This window comes from Protopterus annectens, chromosome 11.part0, assembly GCF_019279795.1.
Source record: "Protopterus annectens isolate FY-2018-M chromosome 11.part0, PAN1.0, whole genome shotgun sequence".
NCBI lineage: Eukaryota > Metazoa > Chordata > Ceratodontiformes > Protopteridae > Protopterus > Protopterus annectens.
Window position 1 is genome coordinate 683675390 of NC_056745.1, and position 18937 is coordinate 683694326.

At 38.0% G+C, this 18937-nt stretch overlaps 1 protein-coding gene across 2 annotated transcripts in view; it reads left to right on the forward strand.

Moving 5' to 3' along the window:
- Positions 1 to 18937, forward strand: part of RIC8B (RIC8 guanine nucleotide exchange factor B) — a 1378718-nt gene that overhangs the window by 212422 nt on the left and 1147359 nt on the right. Inside the window, exon 3 of one of the 2 annotated variants that reach the window (XM_044088145.1) lies at positions 14883 to 15029. The exons of the other annotated variant lie outside the window; for it this stretch is intronic. The gene's annotated coding sequence lies outside the window, so the exon portion shown is untranslated. The remainder of the gene's footprint in view (positions 1 to 14882; positions 15030 to 18937) is intronic. 2 annotated transcript variants of the gene reach the window in all.

An 18937-nucleotide genomic window follows, 5' to 3' on the forward strand; every position in this document is an offset into this window, starting at 1 on the left:
CCAGACATCATGGGATATGGGGAGGCCTCAAGCCAGTATGTAGCTCTCGAGCTTTAGAAAATGGCCGAGTCGGAGCCGAAGATCGGCTCCGAACCCAACCAGCAAGAATGAAGGCGAGATAGACAACTTAACATCACTTATTCCACTCCACAAAGGTGGAGCCACAACAGACCCCGGGGACTATCGCCCTATAAGCCTGACTGGCTTGGTCTGCAAAGCTATGGAGTGCATCATCATGTATCTCATTAACAGAGACATTGGAAACCTCCAAACATTGGACCCCTACCCAGTTCGGCTTTAAGGGCAGTCATGCCTCCTAAACCTGGACTTCTTTGAGATAGCTACCAAAGCTATAGATGAGGGAAAGGTGGCCCCCACAGCTTACCTAGACCTAGCAAAGGCCTTTGACACCATTCCCCACTCAGGTGTTATAGACAAGCTCACCAGCCTGAACATAAACCCGTACATCACGAGATGGGTTGCCAACTGGCTCACGGACAGAACCCACATGGTAAGAGTTGCAGGAGCTAGGACTGACTCTAAACTGGTTACAAGTGGCGTTCCCCAGGGTTCAATCCTAGGACCCCTCCTGTTTGGCATATACTTCTCAGAGGTACAGGCAAGCACAGGAGGACTATGGCTGACCAAGTTCGCAGACGACTGCAAACTAGGGGCTATAATTGACTCTCTGGCTGACACAGACATCCTCCAAAAGGGTCTCACTGAGACAGATACCTGGTGTCAAAACCATGGCCTCAAGCTAAATGCCAAAAAGTGCATAGTCATCCCCTTTGGAAAAAACAAAGTACCCCCTAAATATGGAAGACGTAATAAGGGATCTGGGGACCCAGGTAGATAGTAACCTCTCCTTTGATAATCACATTGCCAGAGTGGTTAGAAAATCCTATGTGGCCCACCTAATCACAAACGGGTTTGCATCCAGATCGAAAGAGGTCATTGGGCCCCTCTATGCATCACTCATCAGACCCATCATAGAGTACAGTGCCCCATTTGGGATGCACCTGACAAGACACTTGCAACAACTGTAAAGACCACAGAAGTACCTCACCAAGAGGATCACTGGCCTCAAGCAGATGCCCTATGCAGCTCGACTGAAGAAACTCCAGCTGTACTCGGTTGCATACCGCCTACTCAGAGGTGATCTCTGCCTGACATACAAGGCAATGTTCAACCCAGAATTGATGGACATGCTCCACCTAAAGAAAATCACATCCCCTCGAGCCACACGCTCCAGGGATCAAAAACCTCACCGCAACAATAAATAGGATGTGCTGGAGGGGTAGATTCCTGTCCCAGAGACTTCCCATGCTCTGGTACAAGATTCCAATCTACATTAGGCAGAGCTCCTCACTAACCCACTTCAAGAGAAACTTTAACGAGTGGATGGGAAACAAAGTTTACCCCAGGGATCACTTCAGTGGCTGTGCTGGACAGAGGCACAAGGAACTAATCTAAGGGGGCGGCGAAAGCCAACACATTCCGGCTAGGCTTATAAATGCCTTCAGGCGGATAGCCTAGTACCTACCTATGAACGTATGAACCTATCAAAATCATTCCCTCTTAGGACATCTGCAGGGATATCCTCAAACACACCTACTTGCTTGCTTCCTTCCTTTTCCACCCTCCCAGTCAAGCTGAACCGTAGCCAAAGGTATTTGGAATGGGGTCCCTCCTAAAGCTCTGACTAGAGTAGACTGCCCAAGCAAGTAGTGCTCCTCTTTAACTGTTGTAGGTTTCTCAGTGGTTAGGTCAGGGGCTGTCTCTCTCTCTCTCTCTCTCTTAGCAGTGGCCTGTTTCCCATCTAAGATAGGGTATAACCTCTTGTTGTCTCCAGACAACTTACTGCTGGCATTCTGTCATTCCCTCTTACTGGCTCACCCACCTTTTGTTCCCCACCTTGCATTTGTGGACATGTATACGCTAGATGGCCCCACTGGTTACATTTAACCCTGAATTCTGGCCACGTACCTGAAGTAGTGGCTTCCCCCTGTTACTGGCGGACTCTGTTGGGGCAGTTTAGGCTGCCTACCATGGGGTCCCTTATACCCATGTGCAGCACTGGGAATCCCTTTCCTGTGCAGTGATGCCCTGCTTGCTAGGTAATAGGTATCCTTTTTTCCCCATTTCATCTGCGATGTTACATTCTCCATCTGCCAAACAGATTCTCATGTCCTTAGGCAAAGTGCTAACGGCTTGTTCCCTCACCAAAAGGTCTGCCTTCAGAAGTCCTGTGAAAGTAAGTGCTTAACTCAGCAACATAATCACACACATTCATCTATCTTGCATCTATGCTCATAAAACATTTTTTTTTATATAAGCTTCAGGTGTTAACCTAAAAGACTCTAGTAAGCATTTCTTTACTTTTCCCTTACATACTCCTATCCTCACCCTCTCTCCCCTACTCTCTACGTTCAATATATCTCTATTTGCTACTGATCCTATGTGATTACAAGTATAAAAGCATTAAGCATAACAATGTATAGTACCAAACAGGCATATCTGAGACACTACTTCATTGTATATTAAGCCATTGTATCTTTGAGACACTACTCCACTGAATAATTTCTTGTTACTAAGTGTAACTTCCAATATATAGGTTCATAGGTTCATACTAGGCTATCTGCCCTAGGGCATTTATAAGCCTAGCCAGAGTGTGTTTGGCTTTCGCCACCCATTTTAAATTAATTTTGCTATGCCCTTTTTCGAGGTTAGTATACTGTGCCTCTGTCTAACAGTGACACAGAAGTGATAACCGGGGTAAACCTATGATCTCCTATCCACTCATCAAGATTCCTCTTGAAGAGGGTCAGTGAGGGACTCTGCCTAACCTGGACTGGGATTTTATTCCAGAGTGAAGGGAGCCTCTGGGTTATGTATCTGTCCCTCCAGCATGTCCTATTTATTTCAGTGCTGAGGCTCAAGTCTCTCGAGCACGTAGCTCGATGGGATTTGGATTTTCTGAGGTGCAGCATGTCCATTAATTCCGGGTTGGATATGGCTTTATACGTCAGGCACAGATTGCCTCTGAGCAGGCGATATGCCACTGAGTAGAGCTGGAGTTTCTTTAACCGGGCAGCATATGGCATCTGTTTGAGCCCTTTGATCCTCTTGGTGAGGTACTTTTGGGGTCTTTCCAGTTGCTGCAGGTGTCTGGTAAGGTACATCCCAAAAGGGGCATTGTACTCAATTATGGGCCTGATGAGGGATGAGTAAAGAGGCATGATGACCTCCCCTGATCTAGATGTGAATCCCTTCATGATTAGGTGGGCTATATAAAATGTTTTTCTAACCACGTTGGCCACGTGGTTGTCAAATGAGAGATTGCTGTCAACTTGGGTCCCCAGGTCCCTAATTACTTCTTCTGTACTTAATGGATTACCACCTATGTGGTAATTTGTGGGCACTTTGTTTTTGCCAAAGGGGATGACTATACACCTTTTGGCGTTTAGCTTGAGGCCATGGCTCTGGCACCAGTTGTCTGTTTCTATGAGGCCCTTTTGGAGGATGCTTGTGTCGGCTGGAGAGTCGATTATGGCACCCAGTTTGCAGTCATCTGTGAACTTGGTCAGCCACAGTCCTTCCGTGTTGGCCTGTACCTCCGAGAAATATATACCAAACAAGAGAGGTCCCAGGACTGAGCCTTGTGGGACGCCACTTGTAACTGGTTTGGAGTCTGACATGGCTCCAGCAATTCTAACCATGTGGGTTCTGTCCTTGAGCCAGTTTGCAACCCATCTAGTGACATAGGGGTTTATATTTAAGCTGGTGAGCTTATCTATAATGCCCGAGTGGGGTATTGTATCGAAGGCTTTTGCGAGGTCCAGGTAGACTGTGTGGACCACATTCCCCTCGTCAATGGCCTTGGTGACTGTTTCAAAGAAATCAGCCAGGTTTAAGAGGCAGGATCTGCCCTTAACAAAGCTGAACTGGGTAGGATCCAGTGTCTGTAGGTCCCCAATATCTTTATTTATGAGGTCCATGATGATCCTTTCCATAGCTTTGCAGACCAAGCTAGTCAGGCTTATGGGGCGATAGTTTCCAGGATCCGTTGAGGCACCACCTTTGTGGAGAGGGACCACTGTTGCTGTACGCCACTCTTTGGGTACATATCCTGTAGTAAGGCTGAGATTGAACAGTAGTTTTATGTTTGGGTTTATCTCTTCTTGGAATTCATGTAGGACGCAGCCCAGGACACCGTCTGGTCCCATTGATGCTGTGTTTTTTGCTTTGGAGAGGGCAGCTCTTTTGAGCATCTGAGATGTCAGGGGGGCAGCACTCTGATGGGATAGATATTTGCCCTTTTGGTGAGGGGGGGAGAAGTTTGCGCTAAACCTGTCAGCTAGGATGTTGGCAATGTCCGTGGGTTCTGTGTATTTTTTGTCATTTTGGACTAATTCTGAGCATATCTGGGAATTCCCACCCAGGTTCCTAACATAACTAAAGAAAGCCTTGTGATTATCCTTAGTGTCCTGTGCAATTTTTCTCTCGAAGCTGGCGTTAGACGATTTTATGAGTGCCCGTAGTTTTTTGCTAATACTGATCAGAGATGCCTTCCCTTTTTGGGATTTTGCTCTATCATGTAGTAGCTTCCTCCTCCTGTTGTATAGTTTGTTTATGGCTGGGGTCCACCAGACAGGACGTCTGCCTTTGGAGGATTGGGTCTTGGTTTTATTTGGGATTGCATGATCCATGCATTCCTGAAGGGGTTCATAGAATGCATTTATAGAGGATTCTGTGGTCTGGGCTGTATTTTCCACAGGCCCGGGGGCTTTCAAGGATTCCACCTCGGTTTTGAGGAGTGTGAAATTTGCTTTAGAGAAGTTTTTCACTGTGGTTTTCAGGGCAGGGGGTGGAGTCGGGATGTGAATATCCAGTGAGATTAGTTTATGGTCTGATCTTACTAATGAGGGATACACTTCTGGTCTGGAGCATAGAGTCCCCATGTTGGTGATGATCAGGTCCAGAATGTTTTCCCCTCTTGTGGGAGTGGTAACAAGTTGTTCCATAGCATTTGAGTTTATAAATTCTAGGAACCTTTGGGCTAGGGTGTTGGAGCTAGAGTAATGCTCCCAGTCTATGTTTGGGTAGTTGAAGTCGCCCAATATAATGGTGTTTGGAGAGACCTTCATATTTTCCAGTGTTCTCAGGAAGGCCGAGTGAGGTTCCTGGGTTTGGGAGGGTGGTTTGTAGCAGGCTATAAACTGGAAGGCAGATTTACCCACTGTTAGTTGCACATGGATAGTCTCTGATGCTTCATGCTGTGCCACCAACCTGGAGGTGTGGGTATCTTTGACGAATATTGATACTCCCCCTCCTTTTGTGGTTCGTCCAAGTTTTGGGGCCGAAAAGCATGGTATGAGGTATAACCTGGTAGTGCTGGGGTGCTCTCGGGAGCCTTGAACCAGGTTTCTGTTACTGCACAGATATCGTTGTTCTCCATGCTAAGGAGAGTTTCAAGTGCGTGCATCTTGAGGTTTAGACTTCTGGCATTGAGTAGCATTACTCTTAGTTTCTTATCCCTTGTGATACCTATGGAGGTGGGTTTGTCTTTTGAGCCTTGCCTAAAAAAGGCACTATGGGGGTAGCAAGAGCCTTTGCCAATATCCGAAAGCCCAGGGGGGACAGGTGCTAGCCGTCCTTAGCGAAGCATCGTGGCTTGTCGAGCATGTCATCCCCGGCTGACAGGCATTGGATCCCCATCGAATGACACCAATACTTAAGCCAATTGTTGAAATTGATCATCTTGTCTTCATATTGTGGCATCATTCTTAGTGAGGGTAAGATGCTACTCAAGGTCAGGGTCATACCGGCCTGGGCTACATGCTCAGAGAGCTCCTCTATGTCTGTTTTCATGTAGTCCAGGGAGGTACGTCTCAGGTCATTCACACCAGCATGGACAGTGACTGAGTCATATTTGTACTTGCCTTGGAGTGACCTGAATGCTTGTGTTATGTGGCGGATCCTAGCACCCGACAGGCAGCTCACCGTGACCTTCTCCTTGTTCAGCCTGGTGAGCGGGACGTCAGTGTGCCCGATGATAGTCACCTATTACAAGTGTATCAGGTGTGTTGTTTAGCCTTAAGGGCTGTGACTGTTCGGCACACTGGCTTTGTGAGCCATGTGTTGCACATGTTTTGTTTTGGGGTAGCGGTTGCTTGGGTGTCTGCTTTGGAGGTGTTACTAAGTAATCTTGTTACCTTTATTACTAACTTGATTTATTACTATCATTTCTCTGATTGGTATATAGGTGTTTACTAGGCTAATGACCGCAAGGGTCTTTTTAAGCCTAGCCATGCATCCCAAATCTCTGACAAGTTCTGATACCCTTGATAAGTGTAAGCATGAGCCTGGGAGATGAACTATTTACAGGTTACCTGTTTGTAGACACAGGTGCCAAACCAGGTATGAATTTCTGGTTTCCCATCCAATTGTCCAAGTTGCACTTGAATTGGGTTAGGGAGTAAATCTTCTTCACATGGATGCGGAGTTTGTTCCATAGATGGGTAGTCTCTCTCCAGCAGGTCCTATTTATATCACAGGCAAGGTTTAAGTCTTTCTAATGGATAATTTTGGTAGTGTTTGTTTTGTGGATATGCAGGAGGTCCGTCAGAGTGAGGACTGACAATGCCCTGTATGCTAGGCATAGATCTCCCCTCAACAGCCTGCAGGAGACAGAATACAGGGAGAGGGCCTTGAGACAGTCAGCATAGGGCATATTACTTGCACCCTGTATTCTTTTAGTGAGGAACCTCTGTAGATGTTCCAGTTGTTGTATATGCCTCGTTAGGTACATACAAAAGGGGACATTGTACTTTCACTTCTGTTTAAAATACTATTATGTGGAGCTTTTCTCCCTGGGCCTCCTCTGAAAATGGGCAAACTTGCCCAGTTGGGCTTCCCTGGTAAATGAATGTTAAATAAATAAATTTAAAAACATTTTTTTACTATATTATAATTTAAGCAATCAGTATCAGACAATTTAGAAACAGCAGTTACAGCTTTACCATGGAGTAAGGGGGTCAGAAACCATACCCAGAGCCCTTGGTCAACATTATCCTGTTTACATACCCTTTCAAAGCTATGAATAAAACTAAACTAAACTAATCAAAATTATCACACTTTGTAAATTATGGAAGACATTTATTGACCTTTATTGCTTCTGGGTTTTGGTTACTCCCTTCCCATTACCACCATGACCCTGGCGAAGAGTCCCCATTCCCTTTCATGTTGCCTTTGCCTCTCATTTTCTTCAGCTTCCAGATGTCTCTCTGCTGAGTCTAATTCCATTTGTTTCTCCTGCCCCAGTCTCTCTCTGCTGATTCTAATTCCAAAGGTTTGGTCTCCAATTTGTTTCTCTAACTCCAGATTGGTTTTTAAATCCTCTGAGGCAAAGTTGAACTGTCCATTTTTTTTTTTTTTTAATCAGCTTTATTGAATTGAAATAGATAAGAAAACATTATCTTGAGTTATGTACACTTTTGAGTATGAATATTAATGACAATGAAGAAAAAAAAAATAAGCACACCAGCCATTTACAATGACACTTTCCACAAATACAAGTTAATACATTGGAAATACTTATAAATGTTATTACAGTAATATTAAATTATTTGTCTAACAAATCATATACTTTCTTCCATAGGTTGCATACAGTGGTATTCCTAGAAGATCTTGCTCTTTTGGTCAATATTTCTAAAATACATACTTCAAAAAGTAAAATTTTGAATTCATTTACTGAGGGAGAAGATTTAGACTTCAGTTTCTTGTAACAATGTTCCTGGCTACTGATAAAACAGACCAGAGCAGAGTCTGATTAACCTCTGTCATACAGTTTAGAACAGGAGTGTTAAACAATGTAAGAGCTTTTGAGAGAAAAAAATTGTCTGTAAAAATTGCTTGTAAAAAGTGATTGTACAGAATTAAATTCTGGAAAGACATTAATCATATACCATATGGCCACAATCAACATTAACTTCTTTATTACACCTCCAACAGTTAACATTCTTCTTATTAAATTTACTTAAGGAAAGTGGAGTGATAAAAGATCTATGCAAATACCATCATGTGAAAATGTTCCATCTTAGTGAGGAGGTGATTACATTAGCCGATTGTAATATATATAATTTGTCTTTATCTGTAGGGGAGTGATTATTAATTAAGGAAAATAATTCCAGTAATTATCTGATGTATTATGTAGATCTAGTTTAATTGTCTTATATAAATGAGATACAATGTTCATTGTTGTGGATTTATGATTTATAGACAACACCATATACTGAATCAGTTTAGGTACTGAACCTTTAGTTGTTAAAGTCATAGAATCAAGTTTATTTGAAGCATATTTCCTACTTTCATGTAGATCCAACCAAGAAGATGTGTCAAAATCATATTCATTTTTCAGTAAGTTAATGGATTTCATTTTCTTATACTCAGAAGAAAATATAGCACCTTGGGTATAATCTATAGGAAATAGAAGAAATTACCAGTCTTTATACAAATCAAAATTATATATATATATATATATATATATATATATATATAGAGAGAGAGAGTTTCTAAAATATCTCAAAAGAAGAGTTATATAATTAGATCTAAAATTCTGAGAGGAATAAGTAGAAAAATAATCTTTTAAGATCCAGATAAGAGTTATTAACCAATATTAATTTCTGTGGTTTATTATTGTTTATTGCATTACTCGTTAATATTTCTAGAATATTTTTACATTTAGCAGTGTATTTGATATCTGTAAGAAGAGAAATTGATGTAGCCATTGTAGAGACTGAGTAGATTTCCAAATTAGGCAAAGCTATACCTCCATTTTCCCAATTTTTCATATGACACAATAAGGCAATTCTAGGTCTAATAGGAAACCATAAAAATTTATGTATCATAGAATTAAATTTCTTAATTATTGAACTAGGTGGGGGTAAAGAGATTGAATAATATAAATAATTTTGGGTAATTGTATAATCTTTATAATTAAAAGTTTTTCATCCATAGAAAACTGGCTTTTATTCCATTTATAATGAGATTTCTTATTGCCAACAAACTTTTATTGTAATGAATTTGAATAATATATTTTATGTTGTTAGCAATTGCAATGCCTAGATAAAGTAATTCATCAGATTGTGCTCGATATTTTTTTATAAACATCCTGTAGTTCTAGTTTTTTAGGGACAATTACTAAGATTTTACTTTTATTATTATTAAAGGATAAACTTGAATATTTTTTAAAATACTCAGCATATTTAAAATGAGCATGAATAGATGTATTATTACGACCTAGATTAGTAAGTATGTAGTCTGCAAACATTTGTATTTTGGAAACTTCATTAGTGGTCAACCTATATCCTTCGATGTTTTCATTATATCTTATCAAATTAGCCCAAGGTTCCATAATCTAATGTGTATAGTAAAGGAGATAAAGGACATCCTTGCTTGGTTTCTTTAATAATTGGCATATTTTGGGATGTATTTGTGCCTATTTTAATGTATGCTTGGCTACCCTGATATAATCGTATAATTAGATTTATAAAACTATTAGAAAAGTTTAATTTCTCTAATAATATAAATAAATACTCCCAATTAACTGAGTTGAAATCACAGTTTATGTCGAGACTGATTAATGTTAAATTATTATTTAAATATTTAACTGATTCAATTAAGGAGATAATTCTTTTGATATTATCATAAGAATTTTGGTTTACTATAAATCCAGTTTGGTCTTCTTCAACTAATGTGTGCAAAATATTTTTAAGTCTATCTGGAAAAATTGACATAAACATTTTGTAATCGATGTTCAGTAAGGGGATAGGTCTATAGGATGACCATTTAACATGGTCCTTATTAGTTTTAAGGATTGGGGAGATAAAAGTACATTTCCATGATGGAGATATTAAAGTATTATTTTGGGAAATATAGAAAACTTTATGAAGCAGTTTTAAGGCGTTACTTGGTAATAGCTTATACATTTCTGGAATGATACCATCATTTCCTGGTGCTTTTAAGTTTTAATTTAGTAATCTGGGATTGAATATCTTTAAAGGAGATGGGCTTGTCAGTAAAAGTATCTTGTTCATTTCATAGTCTTTTTTGTATATTTTTAATGAAAGATTTGATTTCTTGATTAGAACCTATTATCTTAGATTGTTGATTAATATTGGTAAAAATTCTCTAAATTCAGTTAAGATATGTTTATACCTGAGACTGTCTTTTTCTTTTTAGAGGAAAAAAATTCATGTATATGGTTGAATTTATTCTTTTAGTTTTAGTAGCTAATAAATGTAGTGATCTAGGATTAGTGGAGAATTTTAAAACTGTACATTTTTCTAAAATAATCATGTTTTTTATGGTTCAGTATTTCCATATATTTATTATTCAAAGAATGTATTTCTTTTATCATTTTTATTAATATCTTTTTCTTGAATAAGTTTCAAGGAATCTAGCTTATGTTGTATGTCTGTTAACTATTCACCTCAACTTTTTGTTATACAAATTAATAATTCTGCCATAGAAAAGCTTTTAATGCATCCCATACAAAAATTTCAGAGATGTCATTAATATTGTTTTGTTCTAAAAATTCTGAACTTCTGATGTTATAAATTCTTTAAAATCTTTCAATTTAGTTATATAGGCAGATGTTCTACTTATTTGAACATTACGAATTGGAGTAACTAAAAATTCAAAAATTATTGAATTGTGATCAGATAACGGGCATGTAATCACCTTTGTATTGGTTAAAGAATCTACTAATTCATTAGAACATAAAACTCTATCTATCTTTGAATGTGTATTATGTCAATATGAAAAAAAGTATAAGCTAAAGAATCGGAATCAACAAAGGTATGTATATCTTTAAAGAGGTAAGATTCCAAAAAAATCTTTCAACAGTTTGGCTGAAGCTGTAATTCTTCTTTTATTATGTGATGTTGAGCCTTTATTATCTAAACTACAGTTAAAATCACCAACTATTATTATATGTCCCTTAGAAAGTTGTACTATATGATCAAAATGTTGTTTTACCGTATTAGTACCTATTCCTTGAATACAATATAGGCTTACTAAGGTGTAGATTTTGTTGTTAAACTTAATAATAACAAGACAAAACATTCCTTTATTATCTTTATAGGTATTAATAATTTTTGGTCTAGGTAGGGAGTTGTTACATAAGATGGCTACTCCTCTCTTCTTTTGAAAATGTTCTGAACTAACACTGAATATGATTTATTGTCTAATCTAAATATATCCTCTGTTTTCAAATGTGTTTCTTGTAAGAATATTAATTGAACTTTATGTAGTTTGAGATATTTAAAGAAACTCCCCCTCTTATTTGGATTATTTAACTCATTAATGTTAATTGAAATACTCTTTAGTGAAGTCATTCAATATTATGATATTGAAAAAGAAACATTTTGACAAAAACCATAAGTTATTAATGAAAATGAAAGGAATACTTAAAGATACATTATTTTTGAAGTAATGTAGTAGCATTGAAAAAAGTAAATGTATATGAATTACTTTATCAAGTATTGTGGAAAATGTCAAGAAAACTAATAGTACACTTTTATAACTTAAACTAATAACATCATAACCACCCCTAACCCTTCTGAAGTTTAATACTCCCAAATCGAGTGTCATATGATCACTCAAATTAACCCTCTATTCAGTAGCAACATCAAATCAGCGTCTGTCTGAGAATTATTTACTCTGAATAAAACTGTTTTAGCTTCTATTCTTATGAATAGTACATAAAAACAATCATATGAGAATTACTTTGTAAGGTATAACACTAATAAATATCCTCTAGTGTTATATCTTAAGAATTTTACTGTCAGTGACCATCAGTAGGAGAAAATTATCATAGTTGTTGTTGTTTGTCTTTCGGCTTTTCCCAGTTAGGGGTTGCCACAGTGGAACTCCGGTCCGCTAATGATTGGCAGTAGATTTTCACGAACGCCGAGGTGCCAGTTCAACCTTCAACGAAGGCACGCCTATTTACGCATGTCTTTCGAACTCCCACCCAACCGCGGGGATGACATGCAGACTCCACACAGAAGGCACTCTCCTCATTCCAGCCGAGAATCAAACGGGAGAACCTCTTGCTGTGAGGCAACAACGCTACCGCTGCACCACCACGGATCCAGGAGAAAATTATCATAGTAAACGCAAAAGATATGTAATAATTCATAATATCACTTATTCAACCAGAGGCTCTGCATAAAATGATGTTATTCTCTGAGAATATTAGCCAAAGTATAAATATAAACCATTACTTCAATCCAAATAATTGATAGGAAATAATAGCATTCAAAGTAATAAGCATCATCAGAACTGAATATGTAAATATATATAAACATATCAGATGCTGAAATGTTATTTGCTTAAAACGTATTATAAGACAATTAGTTGAAATAGCAGATAAACGTCTTTCTTAAAAAAATGTAAAAATAAGTATTACAACCAAGTCTAAGCCTTCCAGGTTTTAGTCTTAGCCCAACACTATGGTCTTTACTTGATAGAAATCTGTGTTAATTAATATTATTACATTAAAGCATAGATTCCCTAAAGATACACAACAACCCATCTTTTATCTCATTGTACTCACATCTCTGTGCTGCATTTTAAATTTGCTTGTGTGTGTTTTCTAACCCATTTGTGTTTTATTTCCCAACGGTTTGCAACGGTTATTAGTATTTGTGCAACATTGCTCTGCCCCTTTAAGAACAACATGCCTGAGGCAGCATGAAAAAGATGTCATTTCTCTCTGTTTAGTTGCATTACCTACAGAAAATTGCAGCTTGTTACACACACCTATATACAACTGTGGGCACCAAGTTGTAACACTGCCATGAAAACAGCTCCATATGTACTTGAACTGTACATATAACGGGTCTATATTAGAAGACTGAATGTTTCAGTGATTGAACACCTAAACATCGATCTTCTAATATCAAAAGCAAAAAAAACAGCGAATGGCCGATATAATGCAGAGAAAGATTTCCCTTGGCCGTTCGCCGGAGTTTGCTATTTCCCTACTGTTGAGAGATCTCTGAGTTGGTACATTTAGTTAGGGGGGTGTGGGGGGCACAGCCCCCACTTAATTTAGATGTAAAGTAATGTTTTTTGGGTTGTGGCCGAGGGACGTGTTTCCCTGGGACGTTCGACATTGTGCGGTTCGATATTAGAAGATCGATGTTTAGGTGTTCGATCACCTAAACAGTTGGTCGTCTAATATAGACCCCACATAACATATCATGCACCCACAAATAATACAGACAGAAGTTCAGTACCATAGAATCTGAAATCAGTATGGCTCAGAAAAACCTATGAATGTCAGCTCATGTGTTAGATAATTGTATAAAATGCACTCATTGCATAAAATTTACTCCCCTTAGCTACATCATAGAATATGTAGTGATTAATGACAGCAGTTTCATTAACAGGTGATGCTTCAGTAGCAGGACAACATAGCATTTAAAATGCAGTCACCTAGACATGTGCAGTAAAAGTCATATAGTTGCATTGGTGGCACAGGGGTTAAGGTTTCTATGTTCCAGCTCCAGGAATTGGGGTTGTCTGTGTAGAATTTGAGAATGCACCCCATGCCTGAATGTGTTCTCACCAGCTACATTGGTTTATTCTCATCTTGAAATCACATGCTGGCTGACTGGATATGTAAATTGCCCATGTAGTTATTTTGCATTCAGAACTTGCCTTTGTGATCTGGGACATGACTGCAAATGATCTGTTAACAAATAAGTATAATAATTGAAAACCTAGATTAAAATCACACAAATGGCAACCTTACTATTCATGGAAGCAAAAAGGTGTTAGCAAGCTATGCAAGTAGTATTTGACATAACTGCTGACCATTGTGAATGGTTACTCCTTCATTCTATTTTGTTTTTAGTACACGTCATCTTTTTATAACACAACATTGGTAACACTCTTTGAATATATTTTTCCCTATATACAATACACACGCAGACAGGAGCTCTCTTCCTCCCATGGAAATGAATAATCACCTGCTAATTGAAATATACTACTTTTTAACATGTATAAGTATGTACAAGTCAGATCATCTAAAACTGGATCTTGATATATAATTCTTTATCCTTTACAGAAATTCCCATAATTAGATTGCAGGGATATTGGCAGTTACAACTGCACCTGTCAGACTGGTGGTGAGGTGATAAAAATAGTCAGTCCTGTTCTGGAACTAAGCATGAGATATCAGATTGGATGAGTACTGAGTATTCCTACAATATATGTGGTGAGTATGTTTACTGGCATCAAAAGACAAACTGCAATGCTGACTAACAGTGTTTTAAACAGATGGAGATATTACTACAGATAGTTAAGATGTGTGTGTCTATAAAGTACATATATATTGTGGCGCTAAGGTCAGTACTTGTATATGTAATCATGGTGCATTAAAGAAAGAGAATTTGCCATTATTCCACTAATGTCATCTGATTACCAGAAGCTATTGTAGAATTCAGGTGCCATTCTTTCCTTGTCCTGTAAAACATTTCTCTTTTTATAAACCAACGAATTTTATAAAGTTATTCTTACCTATGTTTTCACAAGACAAGAGACGTTGTGAAGTGAACACATGAAGTAACTTTCAATTAGATTTCCTAGATTTAGAAACTAGAGTGGCAAAGTAGTTTGAATATGCTTTAAAACAAGATGTAATTAGGGAAAAAACCTACTTTGCACAGCTTATATTAAATAAAAAACAAGATTACATACTATATTTGTATAGTCCTATTCATTAGTTGCAAGAATCTTATAATCCAAATCATTTGCGAACACATAGACATTCTTGTGCATTTGAACGTTCCATTTATGTCATCTAGCTGCAAACAAGTTCAGAGTTCATTCGGATTCTCAGATCTGCGTGTTGAAGTAATGAAAAGGCGACCTGGTCCTACAGACATCTCGTGAGGTTGTTCTCAAGCCAAATCTGCACTGGAGACAACGTTTAAAGCTTTCTGCTGGAAACTGTGAGTACAAACTCACTTTTACTTTTATCTTAAAGCTCAAGCCCACAGTACAGCGCATAACAAGTAGAAGGGATAGCAAAGCCGTCTCAAAACCAAGCGTTGCTATAGCAACTCCTGAAGCCCTCCAAAATAACCGCATTTCAAACTCAGCCAGCCAAGCAAAAAGCAATTGATTTCATTTATCATATACATATAGGCACAATTAGAAAACCAACAAAGAAGAATAAACAAATAAGCGACACCATGCCATCAATGGAAGGGAACAATCAGCAGCATTCCATACCAATATAAAATAGTTAGTCCCAACTCAACACAGCATAACCACATCAATACTTTAATTATATTACTACTTAGCACTACATTTCTAATTCACAAACTGGATGCTATAATAAAACAAGAGTCAAACAAATAAACCCTAGGTAATATGACAAAAATCAATCAAAATAAACTGCTAATCATTATCATAAATACTACAATCAGCTAAACACCATTACTTAACTACACATTATATATACTATAAGAAAATAGACAATGAATCCTTTAAAATTATAATGCAGTAACTATATATAAAAATATACCAACAAGAAAATAGTAAAATATCAGTGAACAAAATATGTTCACAGTTCTTACTTGTTGATCCATTTTCATCACCCCGGACTTTTTGGGTCACTTGCAAGTAAAAAGAAGCAAGTAAAGAAAAAAATATATGTAAGTAATGGTGAATTTATGTATCCAATGACATTTATTTTCCAAGTTTCTTTTTTTGTTCAAAGGTTTTCCATGTTCCATTCTCTGGTAGTCTCTTTAAACTAGCATTAGCCTATTCCATGTCTTCAATTTTATCCAGTAGCTTGTTTGTTTTAACAAATGAAAGAGCTGCATCTAAGTCTTCAAAAATTCTAGTTGCAGGAAATAATAAATGGGATTTTATTTGGTTCTTTTTAAGTTCTTTTATTAAGGGCAGAAAGATCTTTCTCTTGGATATTACTACAGATGAATAATCATTATCGAAGAGTACTATATTGTCTTTTATTTTAATTGGTGATTTTGCCCAGGTTGTTTTCAGTACTATTTCCTTATGTGATGAAAGGAATTTTACAATCACAGATTTAGTAGAGCTAGATTTGCTGTTTTTTAGATGAGACCATAGACCTGTGTACCCTTTCAACACCATAGGAAAGGGCTTCAGGGAGTTCTAGGATTTCTGGCAACCAGGATGTTAAAAACTTTTCCATGTTGTTTTTTTCTATATTATCAGGTAATCCAAAGATTCTTATATTACAGCAAGATCTGTTTTCAAGATCATCTACCTTTGATTGCAGTTGAGTGTTTTGTTTTAAAAGAAACTCTGTATTATGTTCACTTTCCTGGATTCTCGTGTCCATATCATTGAGAGCTGTTTGGATTCCTGAGAGTTGTTCTTTCTGTTGTTTTAAGTCTTCATGAATAGTGCCCATTTGTTGTGTACATCTCGCTTTGAAATTATCCAGTTTCAAGTCCATTCTGTCTATTTTGTTAGTTAATTCTTGTATATTAGTTAGCAAGGATTGTATTTCTTTAAAGTAGTATCCTGATGTGCTGTTTTAGAGAAACTCGTATTTTTGACTGATGGAGATCAGAGCATCACAGAAGTTTTGACAGGAAAATTATAATTTTCTAAAAAATTTTATACACTACCCTTCTTTATATCTAGAGAAGTCAGAAATTTAAAAATATCCACAATTAGGATAGTTATTTTCTGAAAATCCTGTCTTAAAGAGTTTGACGAGACAGAGCTGAAGAGAAATGCTGATACCCATTTTCTGAGAGTTGTTCACCTCCAAGACCAGTCTGGTTGTCCTCCTGGTTGCTGGTCTGTGATGCAGCTGTGACTAAGGCTGCAATCATTTCCACTTTAGTCAGGTTGGTATGCACCAGCCCTTTGACTTGGCACATCTCAGCCAACTGGCTCCTTGTCAGCCTGCCATAATCCTCTGCTGACCTCCTTGCCTGCTCTCCCTGACTGACTAACTGAGCTAGCAAAAAGTAACTAAAACTGTTGTGATATGAATCTCTGAATGTCTGTTGTATGGCTGCTTGAGAGTGCAAACACCTTCTTTAGTGACCATTGTTTAAAGGCTACAGAAGTTCAATATCCGCACGACTGAAACCCATTATGTGATGTGATGATCCCACCACTGCCAGCCAAATGTAACATGGATATCCCATCACTGCCCATCAGATGTGACAACCCTCCACTGGACTAGTAATCAAGTAGCCTCAATCCTCACCACTGGCAACAGTGGGGGATGTTCACTGAAAGGATGACAAGTACATGCACAGTATTTCCAGATGCAGCTCTCTGCATCAAGTGCAGTTTCCCTTAAGAACATACAGAGACCGCAGTCAGTTTGGGGCTGGTTCCTCTACCTTTCTCCAGATCCCCAATAAGACTCTCCACTGGCACAGCTGTAGCACTGAGTCCTTAGCCTGGGTTCAAAGCCAAGTCCTCCAACACTCTCTGTCCAGCCAGTGCTTTGTGTCCTTGCCCAAGTAGCTGACACACACGCACACGCGCACACACACACACACACACACACACACACACACACACCCCTACCTACCTGGGAAAGGCTGGCACAGGATTATTAGCTATGCCCCCTTTTGCCCATATAAGGTAGTTTTCATTTCCTAAAGAATCCTTATGAGTTGCTTTAAGGCCCTTAACAAAGGGTGTACAGTCTTACTGTGCAATATTAATACTAATACAAATGGAAGTTTGACCTAGACAAGGCTATTAGGATTGGCCCACACAGTGTCACCAAATAAATATGCAAGTACTCTCAAAACTTAAATATCGCTACACAGATCAGCCACAATGAAAGGTTTAAATATAGCAAAGAATAAAATTTTGTGTAGGTACCAAACTATTCCGAGGTACTCAAAAGCACAAAAACAAAAATAAACTAGGAATACAACGTCAAGACTTGTTTTTAATAAGACAAACGCAAAGCTTTCAAACATAAGCTCTCTCTCAATGCATTGAGAAAGAACTTATGCGTGAAAGCTTTGCGCTTGTCTTATTAAAAACAAGTCCTGATGTATTCCTAGTTTATTTTTTTTAAAGGTTTAAATATATTTCACAATAAATTAGTATCTAAAATATTACTGCTGGGATAGCTTGTAGAATGACATCATTTCTGGGCATCTGATTTCTAGTTCCCAGGCCAAGACCTCCATTGCTTGAAGCTGGCAGCATTTAGCATCTACCTATGAAAAAAATACAGACAAGGGCTTTTCCTCAGATATTTGGCAGATGCTGGAATTCATAAAACAATTGTATTCCTTCATGCTTCAAAAGTATCAATTAGTTCACTCCAAGGACAATACAGAAATCTTCCAAGCACAGACTCTGTGTGTTTCTAGCTGCATAGAAAACTTGAGAAGTAGCCCCTTTTATTGTATCCTATAAAGAAATTGTATTTCATATATTTTTCTAAAGTTTACTAGACTGAGGTTAACCTCCTGTATTCCAGTTTCCACTGTTAAAATGTATACCTTAAACAGTTACAATAGTACATGTACGTTTCTTTTCTCTTCCAGTCTGGCACACTGTGGTTATATTTCAAACAGCACTTTACAAATACTTTTTCAACACACACATCTGTACAAGTAGTTTGATATACACATGACATACAGTTCTAATACATTTGTAACACAAGCATCTTGTATAAATCATTTTGATTATTCACCAATGACACATAATTTACAAAATTCTAGCTAGCTGTGCGGGCAGTATTTCCTTTCATCTCAAATCTTCCCACATTTTTAGCTGCCATAACAGAATACTTTTTAATTCATACTCCTAAATTCATCTTGTTGTGTCCGCATAAATGTGGGTTGGGTGTTACTGAACTAATTCATATGTG